This window comes from Dromaius novaehollandiae, chromosome Z (assembly GCF_036370855.1).
Source record: "Dromaius novaehollandiae isolate bDroNov1 chromosome Z, bDroNov1.hap1, whole genome shotgun sequence".
Taxonomy (NCBI): domain Eukaryota; kingdom Metazoa; phylum Chordata; class Aves; order Casuariiformes; family Dromaiidae; genus Dromaius; species Dromaius novaehollandiae.
Genome location: NC_088132.1, coordinates 36,434,641 through 36,454,867, shown reverse-complemented (window position 1 = coordinate 36,454,867; position 20,227 = coordinate 36,434,641). Strand labels below are relative to the sequence as shown.

Below are 20,227 nucleotides of genomic sequence, written 5' to 3'. Positions count from 1 at the left end.
CTGAGAAATATCAACATTTTCAGTTAGACTTTGACACTTTAAAAGGGAGATTTACATATTTTAGTCTCATTTTTGCAAATGGACCCATCTAGTTTTAAAGTTTGCAGTACTCCAAGACTCCCCTTCCATGGACTGTGGGGAACGCCTCCCTGCCAGTTGGTGGTCATAGGCTTAAGAATCGAGGGATTAGGCTTGGGGCCCATTTCCATGCTTGGAACAGTGCTGGCCCATTGACAATGCTCTACAAACACACCTAGTTTGTCAGAAACTAGCTCGATATTTTTAAGCGTGTGGTATGGCTTTTGAGGGTTTGGTCCACAAAGAAGGTATAAGAATTAGTACCATTCTTAGCTAAGGCTTCATTTCTCTGGCATGCTTAATAAGATATGACAGGTCTGTATAGGCGAGAAAAACGGAGAAATTCACAAAAACAGAGACTTTATAAAAATAAAAAGAGTGTGTGTTTCAATGAAGGAAATTTAAGCTGATATGGGAAAGGATTCTGCTGTACTTGTGCTGTTTGGTTTGGCTACTATGACAGAAAATATTCCAGTGGTGAAATCAAAGGTTAAATGCAACTGGCAGGAAGTTATAAAGGTGAATTGCGTAAGATGAGGGTGAATAAAAGCAGGTTATGACTCTGTTGCTGCTGTTCAGACTGCTCTGATGTGTGGTACAGCAGCATGTGAGAGATGGATTTTAGCATTTCGTGTGGTAAATTTGTAGATTAAGATGGTACGTATTTAAAGGGATAAATTCCATTTGGAAGTATAAAATAAGGCATTTGATCAGTTTGAACAGTAGATGACTATGTGTTGTTTCTTATGGACCAGAGTTTCCTCTGAGTTCCTCATATTCAAGCAGCTTGGGACACAACTGAAGGAGCTTATATATGGCTGGTACACCTGGTTGAAAATGTGGAAGGAAATAGCTAAGCAAAAGTCATTGATGCCGCTACCTGTCTGTTGTATGCCTAAGGAATACATACTAGCACTGCTTCTTTAAAGCCTTCTGTCCAAGACCAGTCCAGACTTTAGTTGACCAATGAGTTAACTATTGAATTGTCCCCAGGAAATATGAAAAATACTCTGAATATGTTCTGAATATTTGCTTTTATTATATAATGTCAGTACAGATAAGTCACTTTTTCCAGGCAGGGACAATCCATATGCAGAGTAACTGTTGAGTTACTATGCTTGATATTAAATAGGTATTCTTGTTAAGACTTTTCAAACCAAGTGTACACAGTTAGGTTTCTTCTTTCCTGACATGAGAGATATCACACTCAGAGTTGTGACCTGACAAATAGGAAGAGGAAGGGAGCAGGGATAATCAGGTTATATGACTTTGGGAAAGGGCTAAGGTATCAGGCCATGGCATAGCATTGGCCATTTCAAATATGAACCCTCACTGTATAGCTCACTTTTAACTGCAATATAGTGCGGTGCTGCTCTGAGACCTGGCTGCTCTGTAACACTCCACTCAGGGTTGGTTAGTGGATCACTGATCAGGCCATGCTGCATGTAGGTCCATGGGAAGGAGGCCCCCGTGTATTTCTGAGTGAGCTAGCTAACAAGCAGCGTAAGCTGAAAAGTCACCTGTGTGAGTCTCACGCTCAGTGCAGGAGATTTATTAGGCTTGCATGACAAGGTAATTTTAAAAATAAATGACATCCAGAGGTCATAGTACTGAGAGGAATGTCTTTCCATGCCATTAAATGCAATTGCACCTTGTGAGAAGCATAACAATTATTTAACAGCCTAGAAAAGTAAAGAAAGATTTTCCAGTGAAACTGCTAGAAGGAATTTTGGTAAACAAATTCAGCTAACTTACTGCTCATGTGTAAAAACAACAGCAGAACCCCGCCCCCTGAAACCCCCAAACACCTAGCACGAGTCACTATTAACAGAAAGGATTTCACATTCATTTTAACTCTCCAGTAATTTCTAGCAACATGGTAGCTGTTAGTTCAATCCTATCATGGCTGGCTTTTCTCTGTTGTATTTAACACCTTTTTTAACACTCAGATTTTGGAGAACTTCCAGCAAAAAAGTGAGAGAATCCATCTTACCTTGTGAGATATACTGAAGGAGCATTGACACTACTCAGATGTGACCATGCAAATATTAAATTTCCTGGGGCATTTTCTTTTAAGTTCTAGGTCCATTGGGTTTCCTAAGTTGTCCAAAGAATAATATGGCCTTTGTGATTATAGCACAGCCATTTTATAATGAGCAATCCAAGTAAAATAAAGAAGTCTACACAGAAGTCAATTGTAAATAGCTATAAGAAAAGCTCTCAAGATATGGATGTCTCACAAATGTTATTTCAAGTGCATTGTAATTCTAAATATCCTTTGATTCCTTCCTTTTTCTATATTTCACAGGCACTGAATGGAACAGATTCTTGCCAGTTCCAGTGATGGTATTAGCACGCTTACACTGACAAGTACTTCAGTTTCATTCAGTGGATGCAGATCCCAGGGAGGACCCTTCATTTAGAAATGCCGCACTGGACACCATTTCATTTAGAATACCACATTTGCCTCCTCCTAGGATTGTTTCCTTGACCAGTTCTCCAAAAAAGTTGTGCTTTATTCTACACAGCTTAAATACATGCTTTGGATGGCTGACTGGAGGCTGAATGCTGAAAGAAAAACAGCGTTACTAGGTATTTTGTATTTCAGAAAGAATGAAGGAAACATGGAGGGAAATAATTCTCAAGATTCAGACATTGTCCATTTTTGTCAGCTTATACATTGTGTACGTTCAATTCATTAAACTGAATGTACACAGCTTTGTTCAGAACAGGCTTTGCTAACAGTCACTAACTAGAGGAGCTGGTTGATAAGTATTGACTGTAAAGCACTTTGCTTACGTAACAAAGTGTGCCATATAAAAATTTAATTTATTTAGTAAACCAAAGCTAGTATTTATCATACTATGATATGAGAGCTTGGTATACAAATCATATCTAAAGCATTTTTATTGGTGTATTATGATTACAAGGTTTTCTTCTTTGTTGTGTTTTATTCCATTATTCACCAACAATTACCTTTTAGTTGTATGTCAATAGCCCACACTTTTAAAGGCGGAGCTGTGAAGCTACACAATTTCTTCGTTTAGCTCCCCAGGCAGTTCTCTGTGTCAGGGAGAACAGCTTTCAAGCTGCTCATTAAATTGTGACTGCTCATTGCTAATTCTAATCTGGGCCACAGCAGCACAGAGACTTAGTTTTAGGCAGCACTTAGCAACATAATGTTTAGTACTACTGGCTAAATTCCTCTTGTGTTTACAGGAAGAGTTTAAAAAAATTACTGCAAGTGAATTTCAAGCATGCAGCATTTGTGCTGCTTTCTAATTTCAGCCTTTTGATGCGCACAAGGGTTTATTTTATTTAATATAAAAGCAGGTCTGATAGGCCTTTGGTCAAATGGAGATTCTGCATGGCAGAGTCCCTATTTTTTACTCTTGTACTGTCAATCATAGAGAAGCTGAAGTCATGTTTCTGCATTTCAGATCATCCATCAATTGGACATTCTGTAAATGAATCTCCCTGAACCCATGTAAAATACTCCCAACTTTTTTGGTTGAACTTTTTTTTTTCTTTTTCCTATTTTCTGGGTTGCTCCAATGCACTGAGACCTAAACAGAATGACTTCTTCTGTAGTCCTTTTCAGATTAGAAAATCTCCTTCGCACTTCCATAGCAACCCTGCTTCTTTGGAACCAGGCTGTTAGGGAACACCTTGCTAAACAGAGGCTCCCCAATTTGACGGAGTCGGGAAGATTATCCCGGGATCCCCACTGCCCCTGGGAAGGGGAGAGCAGCTCATTCCCTAAAGAGCAACATCCACCCCTTTCCTAGGACGATAATTTGATATTTGCATAGGAATAGCGGCTTGTATAGAACTATTGCTCCAGCTTTGTTTGCCTGCTATCAGCGAGTCTGCTTGCAGTGAATAAAGCTAAGGAAATGCCAGCCTTCAGGACTGGGGCCTGAATCATCCCAAGTATAATATAAAACAATTAAAGACAGAGGACCAGCCTTGGAAAGCTATCTGTGTCTGTTATAAAAGGGAAAGATATTGGGGGGTGGGGGGAGAGAACTAGAAGAAGGCTAAGTAACTACAGGCCTGGGAAAGGAGCCCCCAATTGAAATTTAAGAGGAAAATTAATCAGTACACAAGGTCTGTGTGGGACTGAAGGAATCGGAAGAGAAGTTAAAACCAGCTTTTATAGAATCTTAAGAAGGAGGATCAGGAATTTGAGTTTGATGAGCAAAACGAGATATGTCCAGTCAAGGACTGGAATTCAGCATTCTTCTCTGGATGTAATATGTTCTCTGATATTATTGCCTGAGGCTATCTTACATGGGATTCATAAAATAGCTAAGAATCCCATGGTACTTCCATAGTAAATGTAAATTTAACTGACAGCTAAGAATTCGTCTGCATGCTTGTTTCTGCTGTTTATTTAAACTTTCCTAGTTTACTTTTTTTTAATTATTTTTATATACTATATGTAGTTCTGGTTGATAGCTAATATGATTTTCCACAGTGGAATTCCCCATCAAATCAGGTGAGGAATATAGGATTTCCCCTTCTCCACCTACGGATTTCCTGATTATCTGGCGATTCCAGATGTACCAGTAAAAGCAGAAGTTGGGAGCATTTCATTTTGGGCATAAAGCCAGCGTGCTTTTCCAAAATTAGACTGTAAATTTTTGGCCTTGTTCTCTTCTGCTATGATTATAGCTAGGTCACTAGTTGAAAATTGTGTTGCATTTATGAATAATAGTTTTGACGAATTGTTTCCAATTGTATGGTCATTTGGGCAAATACAGAACAGAGCACAGTACTGCAGAGGTTATATGCATGTCCGTGTTAAAAACAGAATTGTATGAGTTTGTACGCAATCCTGAAATTAGAGTCTCCCAGTGTATTTCCAAGCAGTATGTATAACATTCACTTCTGCATTTGCTGACCTAAAATCTTACCACTGTAGTGCTAATGTAATGTACATTTTCCTTGGAAAATTTGTGCTGCTGCGAGACACTAAGGTCACCGCGTTTTTGTTTAATTCATTTGTTGTGCATGCCCACTAGACTATATAAAATGCCAAAAGACCTTTAGAAAGACTTTGTATTGTTAGACTGCAGCATTTTGATAAAAATAATCCATTCCATAGTTCAGAGGCCAATTTTATTTTAGCATTTGTATCATTTAAAGCAACCAAACTAGTTTGTCTTCATATGTGACAAATGCATGTGTCTCTGACAAAAGTTGAATTGTCACTGAAAAACTGTCCAAGTCCTTGTTCCTAACAATTATGTTTATGATTCTCAGAAAGGACATGGAATAAAAATGGAATCATCTTTGGAACAAAAATTTGTGATGTTCCTCTCATGAATAAAGCAGGATGAATGTGATAAAAAGATTTAAGAATAGCACAGTCTGTATGAGGCGTTGTATCTGGCAGTCCTTAAAAAGTCTACAGATTTTGTCCAAGACTTTCTTCATCTTTGAAGGTACCATTGTACCTTAGCTGATGTCCTTACAAACATGGCTGTGTGTGGTTTTCTGTTTTGACATTTTTGAATTCATTTGATGTTTTTCTTATTTTTTTTTAAAGAAACGAAGATATGCAAGAAGAGTGAGATTATGGTTCCACTTGGCGCAAAAGTAGCAGGAAACTGCCTTCACTGTTGTGGAACGAAAGATAAAGACTCTGTGACGAAAAGCAAACCCCTAGAGGTCAGTATAACCATAGTAACATTAGCAGACAGAAATCTAAGTTTAAGTAATGTTAAGAATAAAATAAACCAGCTATAGAAAGAAGCTTATAGTTAATTGTGATCTGTCCTTAAATGACCCCTCTCAAGCAGGGTTGAAAGCCACTAGTAATTCTTGGTAGTACAAGCCAGCATTATATCACAACACAATGTCAAAAGGTTACCAAAGTGGAAAAGGGGCACTGAGAGCTGGTCTTCTTTGCAGCCAAGAGACAGGAATGGAATGAATTGATCAGCTTTACATGGGGGAGGAGTGCCAAGGATAGGCTAGCTGATGCAGTGAGCAAAGGAGAAGAGCATGCCAGCCCTTGTAAGGTAAGAAGGATGGTATGGAGAGAGCCAGCAGCTGAGGGGAAAGCAAGCTGGCTATGGACAAGGAAAATAACCAGAAAATAAGCTAAGAAGAAATTGTGTTTGTCACAGTGACTTGGACAAACTGACAAAGTTCGCTAAACATAATGGGCCTGCTATCCCTGTTAAATGGTTGAAGCCTTTATATTAGTGACAGCTACAGAACAGACACTGTGCTTTGTCTATGTATTGCAAACACTGTCTCAAAAGAAGCTTTCTCATGCACTAAATGGAAACAGATGACTTGGAAACTTTCATTCTGAAAGAGGAGGGCAAAATGTACTCACTCCTAGTATTCATAACAAATGCTATAGCAATGGTAAAGTAAGCATTAGCTAATCTATCTGAGGAGGAAAATATATTCCATAGTATAAATGGAATTGTTCAGATATGCACTTTCTTCAGGTTATGATACGGCTGTGCCCCAATCTTGCAAATGTTGATGGAATCAAAGTCTGTAAAATGTACTTTCAGTAATTATATTAAAACCCAAATGAATTCACTATCAACCAATTCGCCATGACATGAAACAGGAGCGACTTTGCAAATATCACAGGGGCTGTATCTGATTAGGCTGTAGATGATTTGGACTTCTGTCTTTTACGTGGTTCACTGAGGTTCCACAACATGATTGTTTTACTCCCCATGGAAAAATGTGCTATAATTTGCTACCAAGCAGAGCAGAGCATATGGCATAAAGATGCTAGTACTTTACTATTCTTATGCTCTTGCTTGCAGACTATGCAAAATTCATGTTGAGCAGATTTACCCAAAGAGGTTTAAAACATTCAGTTATAGGTGTGTCCTTTACTGACCAAGTGTAAAGCTAATTTTGGTGGCAAAGAACTAAGTGACGCAGAATAAACAGACACTAAGGGCTGATTCAGTTGCTTCAACAAAACTCTCTCATGTCATTTGAGACACTGGAAAGTTTGCATAGGGCTGTCAGATATGACACCCCAAGAACCTAAGGAAGACTTACGCAGTTTTGGATTTGCATGTGAATGCCATGCGGGAAATCCTGGGCATCTCAAATGTCACTAGATGCTTGTGTTTAGGCAGCTGAATCAAGCTCTCACTGTTCTTATATTCCTCTAATAGTGATGCTCACTGGCAGCATATGAAATAATTCATTTTTATTCCTTTTGTTGGTATGGGCACAGTTTTACTTCATTACAGTAGTTCTTTGTGTTAACTTCATTGAGTTTTCAACACTACTTTTGAAAACAAGGAAAATTCCAAAACAAATTGTATAAGAGCTTAGATAACAATGGCTTCAAAAGAGAGCATTAATCAAGACCTAGCCCCTGGTGCCTGAATAACTTTCAAAAGAAGACAAACAGTGTTTGTTTTGCTTTTTTTTCTCAGCTCAGACTGTCCAAACTGAACTTAAGCCTGGGGCAAACTGAGTTTAAAAAAAAGTTAAAGCTGGGTTTAAAAAAAAAAGAAGAAAATAAGTCTGTAATACTTATAATCAAAAAATGAAAGAAGGCCCAAATCAGATCTCATCCCAACTTTATAATGGTATGATGGCGTTGACTTCTACACGATTGTGTTGATGTAATTGAAAGCAGAAGTGCTCCAGTGCCGTATGCTGGAAGCAATGAAAAAACACAGAATTTACTCTTCACAGAGAATTTTAAAATATAATATTTTAAAATAACCTGCAATGTCTCTTTGTATGGTTGTAAAGATTTATACAAGGAAGCTTTTGGTATTGGAAACTGATTGTCCCCTTTCACATTTTTCTGACTGAAGTAAGTTATCTTCTGTTTAAGACAACAAAGCTATTTCCACAGCACCTCAGTATAATGCCACTAAGAGAAGATCAACATCTGAACTAGGGAATAAATCATGAGAAAAGAGGGAATCAAATCGATGAGACAGAAACATTATTTGCTAATAGAGTTATGTTTTTGGAGAACAACGGTTATCAATAAGAGTGTAAAAAGGCATTAATGAGAAGACCCTCAATTTAAATACCTGTTTGTTATTATACAAACCTGACAGATGTTTGTTCTGTGTATTATAGAAACCATTTGAATGAAAATGTTATATATTGTCCTTATCTACACAAAGAGCTATAAGTGTCAGTAGTGGTTCTGTATATGAATGTGACAGAGAATAAGGTGCTGTCACAGCGTGTTGTGCAAAGTAACTGAGCAACAGGATAATTCACCTCTTTTGACAATAGAGACAACTTTCTATATATAGACTATATGCAGGGAAACAGTGATTATTATTTTAGATCCTCTAGCTGGGTCATCTCATAAAATGGAATGAAAGAAAGACATTGATTAAAAATGTTAAATCTTCATTCAGAATTTGAAAAAAAAAATTCAGAAAATGTTAGGCAATGTCTGCCACTAAGCTGGTGCTATACACTACTAGCCAGTGTACTATAGGTACACTATGAGAATTTTTATACATTAAAAATAAAAATACATAGCATATTTTGACAGTGCAAGACAGGTATTTAAAAAGAATCTGAATTTTTTTATTCATATTTATAAATCATAGAGAGGGCTCCATCTCTGCCAAAAACCTGAGCCCATTTTTACTAATAGCTAACATTATATTATTTTTGCCTCTGTTATTATTCCTGGTATCACATACTACTAAGAGAGGATACAGAGTAAAGTATGCAATTATAGTGGCAACAAAAAGTGACTCTAATGGAGTAACAGCCTGCAATTTGTGCATAAATCTACTTGGCAGAAGCAGAGGCCAGCCTGCTCTTAATGTAGCAACAGGGGAAATTGTGCCCTGGGCTGCATAGTTTGCTTCCCCACTGTTTAGGCCCTTACTTTCCCAGGTGATTTGCTCTTCAGATGAAGCGGGTCTTCCGAGCAGGTCTCTGCTTATAGCAGTTTAGGTATGATCTGAGGTGCACAGAGTAACAAAAAGCAGGTAGATGACTTCTCTGTTACATTGGTTCATGGATAGCCTGCAAGCTGGCTCTACAGTGTAGACTGGGATTGTAATTGTCTGCTTTCCTGAAATAGGACATTGAATGTCAGGGCTGGAAATGCTTCAAAATACACAATTTTTTTACACAAATATTTACATGAATACGGCTTCTGGCACGATATGCAATTCTTGCAGAACTCCCTTTCTGCTGCATGTATCTCTCCCACCTTTTGTGATTATTATTTTGCAAGAGGCTTGGCCTCAAGAGAAGTGAATTGACTGAAAACAGATTGACTGAAAACAGATGTATGAAAACTCAGTTTATTGCTTGCCTTCTTGAAGGTCAGTAACAACCATAATGCCTGGGAGAGTAGATTCCCAGGCAGACCATTGGGTGACATTTCTTTTGTGCACTTCTTTCCCACAGATTATGGAGCTGATTCAAAACTCATGGAATCACTGGGAATATTACAGTTATCTGCTCTATGCCTTAGGTCAAGTCCCCCAAGCTGCAAAACAAAACCATTTCTGACCAGTATACTTAATTTCAGTTGAACACTTGCAGCTCTTATGAACTGTGAGAATAGTTTTATTGACTCATACAGCACAATCGGGCAAACGTCTGACAGTGGCAATGTGCCAGGAGGACTTTCCAAAGCACCTGCTGCTCCTGCCACTTGCCCTGAGTGCTTATGACCTCTGCTGTGACAAGGAGAGAGCTGAGTGCCTCCTGCTCTGTTTTCTCTTGCCATTCCTTCTGCCTTCCTCCTAGCTTGTTCTAAGTTAGATAATGTAAAAATTACAAAATTCCTGACTAAGGATCTACCTTCATTGTGGTTTTCCTGTAATTCTTGCAGTACTGTGGTGGCATCAGTAGACCATTAGCCATATTGGGAATGTTGCTGTTGTTCTGCAGCATCCCCCTCCCTTTTTTTTTTACTGTTTTTTACCTGAGCTATATTGTGGAAGACTGGCAAATCTGACAGCAACAGTATCAGTGATCCACATGCACTCGCCTCTCGCTCTTATTAGCACTGATGGAGCTGCTAAAGCAGAAACAGGACAGTTCCATAAAATCCCTACCAGGGGGTTTTCATGTCACTTTATTGTAGGCACAGATCCTGAAGGGAGGAGCAGGAAGTATCAGAATGGAGAGATATCAGGACAGGAGAATTTTCTACTTATCCTGAAATACAGATGGGTTTAATGCAGATACACGTGCCTGTTGCATTGCACTTACCTCTTTCTCTTCTTTAGAGACAAAAGATGGAAATCTCCCATGAGCACAAATGAAATGATTGGTTTGAATTAGATCTGTTTAATCATAGAGCTGTTGTAGCTATGATGGTGTAAGAATATGAGGCAGGGCAAAATTTCTAGGTAAAGGTAGTATGTTTTATTAGACCAGATAGTACAGTTAGAAGAAGTAGACAAACTGTCAGGCACACAAACCTTTCTTCAGATTTGAAACAGAAGTCTCAATTCAGTTCTTTACTGTGTGCAGTGTCCAAGGAGTGTCCTTTGGCCACAGTCATGTGTTTCTTGAATTTTGGAATGCTTGTATTTCCCCTACCTCTGCTGGTTTAATTTCCATTCAGTGACTGGTCCTGAAGGGCTATATAGCTTTCCTCTCTAAGAGAGATGTTATTTGCGAATTATTTCACTGTCGATTCTTTTTCAGATGTAGTCAAAATAATGCTCTGAAGTGGAGTTGTAGCTGGTAGGAGGTGTTCAGTCCAATTTTTGTTTGTTGAACTTCTTGGGACTTTTACAGAGAGGAGTTGTATTAGAAATGGTTTCTTTTTGGCTGCGGGGAGCTTTTTAAGATGGTGTCAGGGAGAAAGTTCTCAACTCTTTTTTTTTATTATATTATGTGGACATTTATCTGGACAGAAAGTTTAGGCTTTCAGAGAGGACAGTCTGTTCAGCTCGGAGTAGGGGGCATTTAGATAGACTGGTAATGGTGGATGGTTCCCTCAGCCCCAGAACTAGGCTGTTGGGTAGTGCTGTGATCTTTTTCCTTGGCAGTTTTCTCTTTACTGAGATGATCTATTTAGTCTTACACCTGTTTTGAGGCAGGAGTTCTTTAGCAATGGTTCAAAATCTCAAGATTAACACTTAGGCTATAACAATGATGAGTATCAACTCAGCTACATAGATGATGAACTAGAAGAGAGAACAGCTCAGGATACATGACAAAAGAAAATTCTTGAGCTTGCTGTTCCTTGGATCTACTTAAAGTAGAAGAAATGTTATAGCTCTGCTTTCTTAAAGGACACTTAATGGCTTGTTCTTGTTTTTTAATTTTTATAGGAAGTCTCCCAGAGGAAAGGCGTGGGTTGTATCAGCTGGGAGGAGAACATCGAACTCCCAGCTGTGATAACCGTCTTGTGGCCAGTTATGGCACGGAAAAAGAGTTAGGGACTCAGACCTTAGGGAATGCGTTTGAAATGCTGCCAGTTTAGCCAGTCCCTTCCTACTCCTGAATTAAGCTGCAATCACGTCAACCAAGAAGCCAGATAATATGGCAGCACAGTAAAATGGGAACTGGAAAAGAAGTGTTATCATGGTAAGAAACTGATGAATCTACATTAGAGGATTTGTTTCATACTGGGTAGCAATTCTTTTTGCTTACTTGATGGTGGGGCTTTTACATAGGAACAGAGGAATAAAGACAGCTTTTGAGTTGTTAAATCTAGTCCTCTAAAACAACAAATCTCAAGCTCTGAAGAAAGATAAAATAACTGAACTCCAAGGTTGGGATATTGGTTCCCACCAGGGAGAGGGACAAGTAGTAGGAAAGAAAGTTGTTCTCTTGACTTGGAAAGACTGTTCTGGCTGCTAAGAACAGAGGACACAAGCCTCTTCGTATTTACTAGTGAAATAGTATTTCAGAAGTCCAGAGAAGTGTGCCAGTGCCTATTACGTTAGGTTCTAGGGAAGTACAGTGAAGCTTTAATATACCCCTGTCATGGATTCCAGCACCATTAGTAAAGTCTTTGCTGTCTCTGTTTTCTCATGCTGAAAAGGAAATAGTATATTGCTTCCTCATAGAAGTCTAAAGTCTAGAATTTGAGTAGGCATCACAGATGCCTACACAGATGCCACAGGTTTGCGAAACCATATCCAAATGTCCCCAGTTTGAGATCTGAGTTAGAACTTCATGAAGATAGAGGCTCATAAGACTTTCAGGGTTTCTTATTTTCAGTTGAAGCAGGAAAAAAATTGTTTCAGCATTTCTGTTCCCATATTTCAGAAAAGAATAGGAAATGAAGTTTCCTTTCTCTCCTTTGAGTTTTAAATTAGTATCATCCTTTGAACTAGTTCTTGTTCAAGTTGGTCTTCATTTCATGTAATCTGCCCTTCCTTTGCATATTAGATTCAAGTAGAAAATATTCTGATTAGTGTAAATATAGAATCAGAAAAGGGTTCATCTTTGCTAGGTAGATTATACCAGAATCTGAATCTGAGCTATATTTTACAGAAGAAAAAACCCCACACATAATGCCTGCTTTTATTTTCTCTGTAATAAATTGTGGTAAAATAAATTATTGCAAGGTAATGAAGCATTCAATTGGAAGGAAAGAGGAAATGGAGATAATCTGAGGATAAAATTGGCACAAGAGAAATTTGATAGAAATCCACAATCTCTTTATCAGCTAAGCAGGAAACAAGACGGTTTTATCATGTATTTTTCTGCAAGGACATTTTACTTCCCAAAGTGCTGGGTGAAAACGAATTTGATGGAAGAACTGCAGAAATTCGGGTGTGATTTAGGTGTCTGGGCATCTCTCTGTCCGCTCTGGTGCCTACCTCAACACCTAGCAAGGCTTTCCCTGAATGAGTCCCACTCTCTGCAGGAGCTGAGGTGCATCCATGGCACCTCCCACCGCTTCTCTGCACACCCGCCACTACCAGTGCTGTATATATGATGGTGTGTAAGTGGTGGTGGCTTCATGAGCTGGGACACAGAATCAAGCCAACGATAGGGAATGTACTCACTTTGTCCCCATTCTGTCTGTACAGGTGATGCAAGGGTAAGTTAATAGCACACCAGCTTGTTTTAACTTATGAACACTCACAGGTGTTTATAAGCTGCTACATGTACCTGTTGCGAGGAACAGACCCATGTAATATGATTATCTTCCTCGTGGAAATTATTCTACAAAAATGACTCTCCTAGTTTTTTACGTGTTTTTAAACATAAAAGGGCCTACTTTTCCTCCAGTGGTCTTATAACAAAGGCAGTGGGCCACATTTAGGTCAGAGATGTGCAGTAGGACTCTCAGAGAAGGGAACTTTTTCTGATGTTCCTAAAATAGTAGAGCTGTTGATAATAAATGGCTATTCATTGAATCTATGAAGAGTATGATAGTAAAACTGGAATTGAAGTAGTACCTTATTAGAGCTTAAGAATTCAGAGAGTCCTTCATAAAATGCAGTTACTGTAACCACTTATATCTGAGAAATCTGTTACTATATGGAAAGACTTGACTGCTGTGGTTTTTGTGTAGAATAGAAGGTAATTTGAGAATGTTGTTTATAACTGTTTCTTTCATGTATGAAAATGTTTAAGTAACCCTGATCTGAGATATAATACTGAGATTGATACTGTTTAGTAGACTTTGGTAACTATAAAACTTGCAGCTTTGAGTGATGCAATTTAATTAGGTCATGTTTGGAGATTTATGTTGAGGTACGAGTCAAATGGTGAGAAATAGATGGGAGGAAAGAATAGAGTTGCAGGCCTAGCACTTTTAAACTCAGCCAGGTTGTAACTGAGGCAACTGAAGTTGCACCTCTTTACAACAGTGTGAGTACCAAATAAAAAGGAGAAAGCTGATAGAATCACACATATTTACCTTTGGTATCTAATAGATGCAAGATCAATTCACAAAAAAGCCCACATAAAGCTGCTAGAGATAATCAAACAAAATTATAATCTTTATTCCATGAAAAATCAGGCTTGTTGTATAAAAAATACAGTGGATATGAGAAAAATTATGATCTAAATACACTGAAAGAATTGTCCATCCAAGTCTCAGTCACTCAGCACTGAAAGAAACAATGAAAACAAACTTATCTGGATTGCCTTGCTTTTTAATAAAACAGACTTCTAACTAAAGGCTGAACACAGGCTTCTCTTTTGGTATTTTGATAGTGCAATGGCCTAAAAAGAATTAGAGCATGACTGCAGAAGCAGTGTGAGTTTTGAACTTATATTCATGGGTGATATTGAAACAACATAAACTGAGAAGTCTTGCGTCCTATAGTCAATGTAAATGCCAAAGGAGGGATGGTCATATTGCCCACGTTATATATAAGTTTTCAATTCATATCAGAAATTCATGATTTATTTTGAGTTTGCAAAAGCTAGCAGTGATTTTCTGAACCAGTCACCAAATTTCAGATATTGACCATGGGGAGAAAGGGTTAAGTGTGTTATCTTGTCTGACAAGGACTGATGCCTCACCCAATCCAAATATAAGGGAGGTGTGAGTAAAGAGGTGAGATGGAGAAATGCTGGTGTGATTTGAGCAGGCCTGAGACAAGAGCCCTAAGGGCATTCGAGTCTGAGGAATGTTAACCCATTTTTGAGTAAAGACAAGCCCCAGGAAAGGGCAGTGTTGACTGTAAGATAGTCACCGTGGAGGTGACTCTTGTGAAGACATGTGCCTACTTTGTAATGACTTTGGTGGCATTTAAGCAGGTGATTAAATGTTTTCTTTAATAGTGGTAGTTTTCTCAAGCAGGGGCTTTGGTCTCTATACTTTAGGAATAGATGGGATAGAAGGTCACAGATTTACTTTTTGTTGAAAAAATTACCTTATAAGAAAACAAAAAGCAGATTTCCTCCTGGCATTGAGGGAAGGGCTTAAATAACTATTCTATTAATATTTGCTCCAGGAGTTATGCTTTTTGCTGTTGTTTTTGTTTTTTGTTTTTTAAGAGGTCTGGAAAGGTTACCTTGGCCTTGAGAAGCAGTAACATCTGTTGGAATTATGACTGGGTTGTTGACTGAGCTCAGCAGCACTGAGGGAATATACAGTCTGACCAGATCATCTCTACCCAGCAGGCAGAATGGCCATCAGCAGAAAAGTTTATCTAGCAAGAGAGAGCCTCAGGTAGATGGCAAGGGGATAGTCTGTTCATATCAAAGAACGTAAGCCACAAAAATGCATCTTTAGTCAAGCTTTCGAATAACTGGCAAAAACACTCTTTTCAGTCATACTAGAAACATCTTGCTGTTGAATACTCCTTTTCATTAGATGGTCCAAAATCTGAAGGCAATTTTGATTATTGGTGAATGTGATAAAGAAATACTGCTTGCTGCTCTGCAAGTAAATCGTTGGAAAGCTTTAGAAAATTTCTGTCCCCTGAATCATCTGACTGACCCAGAAGGTACTGCAGATGTATAGTGTCTGAGAAGTCCAGCTCAAGCCTGGACATAAGAAAAATAACAGTCTTATCAGCAAGAATATTTATTGTTAGGGAAAAGTTCTCAAAACAGCAGAGATTTAACTAATGGCTGTTTTTGCAAACACCCTTGGGAACTGCTTTTTACATGTGAATGAAAAATTCAGATGGCAGCAGATGATAGTAAACAAACACAAATGCTCTCAAAACACAGCTGAAAATGATATTTTTCCGTGTTATGACTGAACGTGTGCAAATAGCAGTGTTGCTGATGCTAAAATGATCCCCTTGATAAAGGTGATATGGGATTATTATTTCTTTTCAAGACTCATACTACCAAACTACACTTTTAAACTAGAATAGTTTTTAGACAGTCATTCAGGAAAACGAACAAAAGAAAAGAACTACACTAGTCAAAACAGCTACACTAGGGGTTGACATCACAGGTAAACTCGCATGTTGGCAGTAGGCAAAGAGCTTAGAAACAGCTCTGTGAATTACAAAAGAAGATGGTGATTGTAGATTTTTGCATCTGGGTTGTTGCAGACAGCAGAGAGGGGCCCACCAACCTATCATAAGGTCATTAAAGAGCACTTTCTTTCTTTTGGAAGTTGGAATAAGAGGCTGAAGAAAACCAAACTTAGGTAACTAAAATTAAAAATAAAAATAAAAGAGAAAAGTATTTTTATATTCATGAAAAAAAATGGTGCCATGTGTCCTGTAGGTTACTATATTGTGGTAACTAATAAGACATGGGTCACTGCTCCCTGAAACTTTGACAATTGAACAAAAAGATGATCCTATTTTGAAAAGTCAGATCCTGAAGCCTTTGCTCAGTTTTCCATTAAAAGAAAGGAAGCATTGATGCCTTAGCATGCCAAAGCAGTAAAAAGTGGAAACAAAAGACATCAGAATTCAGGGTGAATTGCATAGTTCTGTGGCTGACCCTTGGCAGAACAGCAAAACTCATTCACTTGGGGGGCACAGTAAGGTTATCAAGTGCAATGAAGAACAAATAAATGAAACCACTTGTTAAGGGTTTTGAAAGAATAAAAGATAGGAGTCATCAGTCTTTGCTTCATATCAGTGCTATGATTTCCCAAATTGGCACAAGAGCCTACGTGTGTGGAAGAACAATTGGTAATTTCCAAAGAATATTAACTTTCTTTAAAAAAGGAAAAGAGAAAGCGAAATAGGGAGGAAGTTTTAATCTCCAGTGATTTACAGAAAACATAATAGAGGGAAATGTTGAAGAAGTCTATGTTCTTGGATCTGGATCTTGACAAGAATGATGTTAAGATTAAAAAAAACCCAAAACTTTCCACCCTTCCTTAAACTGTGTTTATGAAGTCCTCTTTCATCTGTTTACATAGACACACCCTGTTAGACTCGAACCTCCCACAATTCACCCCCTGAATTTGTGAAATTTCATACTCTTAGAACACTCATCATATTTGTCCATGAGAGCTGCAAATGTTATATCAGGTGCGCGACACATGATTAAGCTATCAGACTTGATAACACAACTTAAGTGCATGTGAAAACCCTTTATCTGAGAAGGAAAGAGGAAAAGGTCATAAAATTGAAAGCCCTTTGCTGAAGTCCAGGAAAGGTGGGTTTTATGCACTTATACAGTATTCCAGGACTTCTCCCCTGTGGCTTATGTATTCAGACAGTAATCCTTTCTTTTTGATTTAATTATTTAATGCAAAAGCTCTAGACAATCAGCAAGCAACAGTATTTAGTATTTGGCTTCTATAACACTTATGCATCGAACCATCAGCTTCAGAGTTCATAGAAAAGGTCTAAGGACATTATTGCTAAAACTGACTATTGATTGATCAATGACACGGTAGATACTAACGGGACTCGCAGCACACAACTTCGACAACTACAACAACAGCAGGGCGCAGAGTATGGTGGTACAGGTTTTTATCAAAGTTATCTCAAAATGTATAATTTCAAAAAGTATTGACTTTAAAAGGAAAGGAGTATCTTGTTTCAGAGTAAAACAGTGCTGTTACTGTTCTGGTTGTTTTTCCAGATGCCTGAAACATATTGTGGCATAGTTACCCTTACCACAGGGATGGGCTGTCTATTCTGTGCACTACAAGCATCTAGATTTTCAGCTTAAATGCAATGGAAACTATGCCTAGAATTTTACATTAGGAATGATTGTTCACATCAGTCAAACTGTTTGATTGCAATGCACATAGTGTCACTACGTTTGCACAGGGCACTCGTAAGGGCTTACTCAGATTTCTAACTTGCTAACCATTATAACATCACATATATAGATTATATGTATATTTTGTATATGTATCTAAACATATACATACATGTAAAGAATACTCTCTCACAAATATATATGTATGTATGTATATAGACATATATATATAATTTTCAAATGAAAGGACTTAGTCCAGTTGTCCTTATTTAAATAAAACTTGTTTTATTCTAAGTGTGAAAGGATCTTTTGCCTAAGAAAAGACTGCAGAATTTCCGAGTTATGTGGTTAATAACTACTTACTAAATCTGAATGGTAAGAGCAAGATACTATGCTTAGATCTTCCATAATTCTAATATTCAAGGCTTTATTTAACTTACCAAATGCAGTAAACAAAGGACACTAATGCTAACTGGAGGCCTGCAGTTTGAGGGAATATTTAGAGCTGAACTTCTCATATAGTCCAAATGTTTATGAAGGGAATGGAAATACTTTCTACAGCTGGAAGAGTTTGTGCAGAGTTGTGAAAATTGAATTTCATTTGTCACTACTTGAACTTTACCTCTTAGACATACCTCCTTTTCCGCCTCTTACAGATCCTGTGTTAAGACTGTCATGGATGGGACAATGTAGCTTAGAGCAGGTGGAATCCATCCTCCAGTTTGTGTTAATATCTGAGAAACTTCCACAAGATTTTTTCTTCTCTCCTCATTGTATCCCAGCCTTCTAGGAATTGAACCCACTCGTGAGCACAACTTCTCTCCAACCGAGGAAACTGCTATCCCTTGTTTACTGTGGAGAATCTGGCCATTTATTGAAAATCTACCTATTTCAGTTTTACACAGGCTGACTACCTTATTCACTTTGTACTTTAAAAATAATGCATTATTCATAATGATGCTTTCAAATCAGCTTTAATCTGCATTTATGTGATGAAGTATGTGCAGCTGTGAACTGGATTTCATTTAGCTTCAAAATAACCTGACGTTAGTCTATGGCTTACAGGCATTTATTGACATGGGTTAAGAATGATTTTGATTAAGATAATCTTTATCAACAGCTAGTCTGTCTATTACACAGGATATTATTCTCCTGTAATATGTTGTTTTGTTTTTATTTTGCACCAGGTGCAGTAAATTGAATAGAGAGTACTTGCATGTGCTATGAATACCAAAAACAATTGCCTTTCTTTATTATGGTCTTCTTCCCAAGCCAGTACAGCCTTATTTAAATATATGTATGATCTAGTTATACTCTTCCACTATGCACTTTGGGGCATGGATCATCTGTATTGCTTCTCTGTATCACGTTTAGTGCAATGTGAGGCTAATCTGTGACTACAGATTCTCAGTGTTACTGTCCACTAGAATTCAAGGTTATTTTATTTTTTCATTTTTGAACAAAAATGGAATAGTCAAGCCAACATCTCATTAATTTAAAATAATCCCTGTGTTCTGTTCAAAGGAGAAAACATCTGAGCTCCAGGAGGAATGCTTTTAGATTTTTATAAGAACCGTCATGAATATATGCAGAAGTATACTAGTGGTAAGTATATTACGGTATAATCAAAGTTTTTCGTCTGAAGGAGGGGATATCTTTTTAAAGATACCATTTAATAATATCATGCTTTACCCTACTTAACATTATATTATTTGATAGGTAATTATAATTATCTCCTTTGCCCAAATCTAAGTGCATATTAAAAATGATGGATTTTATGACTTTTTCATGACATACATGAAAAACATTTTAAACATTTGTGATATTTAGAAGACAGAGCATGCATTTGGAGGAATTCTATTGGCTTCCCCTCTGTCCTCCTAACCCCTTGCAGAAACTGAACTTTTTGTGCTATGTTTCCAGTGAAAATAATGCTACAGGATTTTCCTTGCCAAAAACCTAGAATAACACTCTTGTCTTCAGCATTTTAACTTCAGCTGTATTACATCTTTGAAAAGGGAACATTGTCATTTAATTGAACTGATACCTGCACATATTGTATGCCTATCTTCTGCCAGTGATATTCTTTTTATTATGACTGGATGAAAATCTTCCATTAATTTGAAAATTAGGTCTCCAATTAAAATTTGAGATTTGTTTTTAAAAGTTGCTGCTACTGTGAAAACATCGAAATTTCAGACTGGGAAGTTATGTAGTGACATGCTTGCCTGGCACCTGAGTTGTAGTTTAGGTAACCCATGCTCTGACTTTTCTGTGAATCAGGCTTCCCAACTGACTTCACAATACCCTGTGGCATTGAGACCATCAGAATCTTTTCCCCAAGAAGGAAGGCTGCTGTGAGGATTTGTAGATGAAACCCAATTTTCTTTAGGAAAATAGTGGGAATGTATAACCTCTCAACTACAAATGCCATCTAGTGTCACAGCAATGTTTCCAAATTTAAAAAAGTTGAATTGGAGTTTGCTTCCACCGTCAGCTGGATTTGTAATTTACAGCTGACTCAAGTGAACATTACAGTTTTATTTCCCTCCCCTGCCTAAGAACCTGGAGTGAATAATGTGGAGGTAGT

General features: G+C 37.8%; 1 long non-coding RNA gene across 1 annotated transcript in view; it reads left to right on the top strand.

Annotated features, from left to right (window-relative positions):
• Positions 1-20,227, top strand: part of LOC135324930 (uncharacterized) — a 78,693-nt gene that overhangs the window by 19,124 nt on the left and 39,342 nt on the right. Inside the window, exons 2-3 of the long non-coding RNA XR_010386157.1 lie at positions 5,633-5,754; positions 19,162-19,242. This is a non-coding gene — a long non-coding RNA (uncharacterized LOC135324930). The remainder of the gene's footprint in view (positions 1-5,632; positions 5,755-19,161; positions 19,243-20,227) is intronic.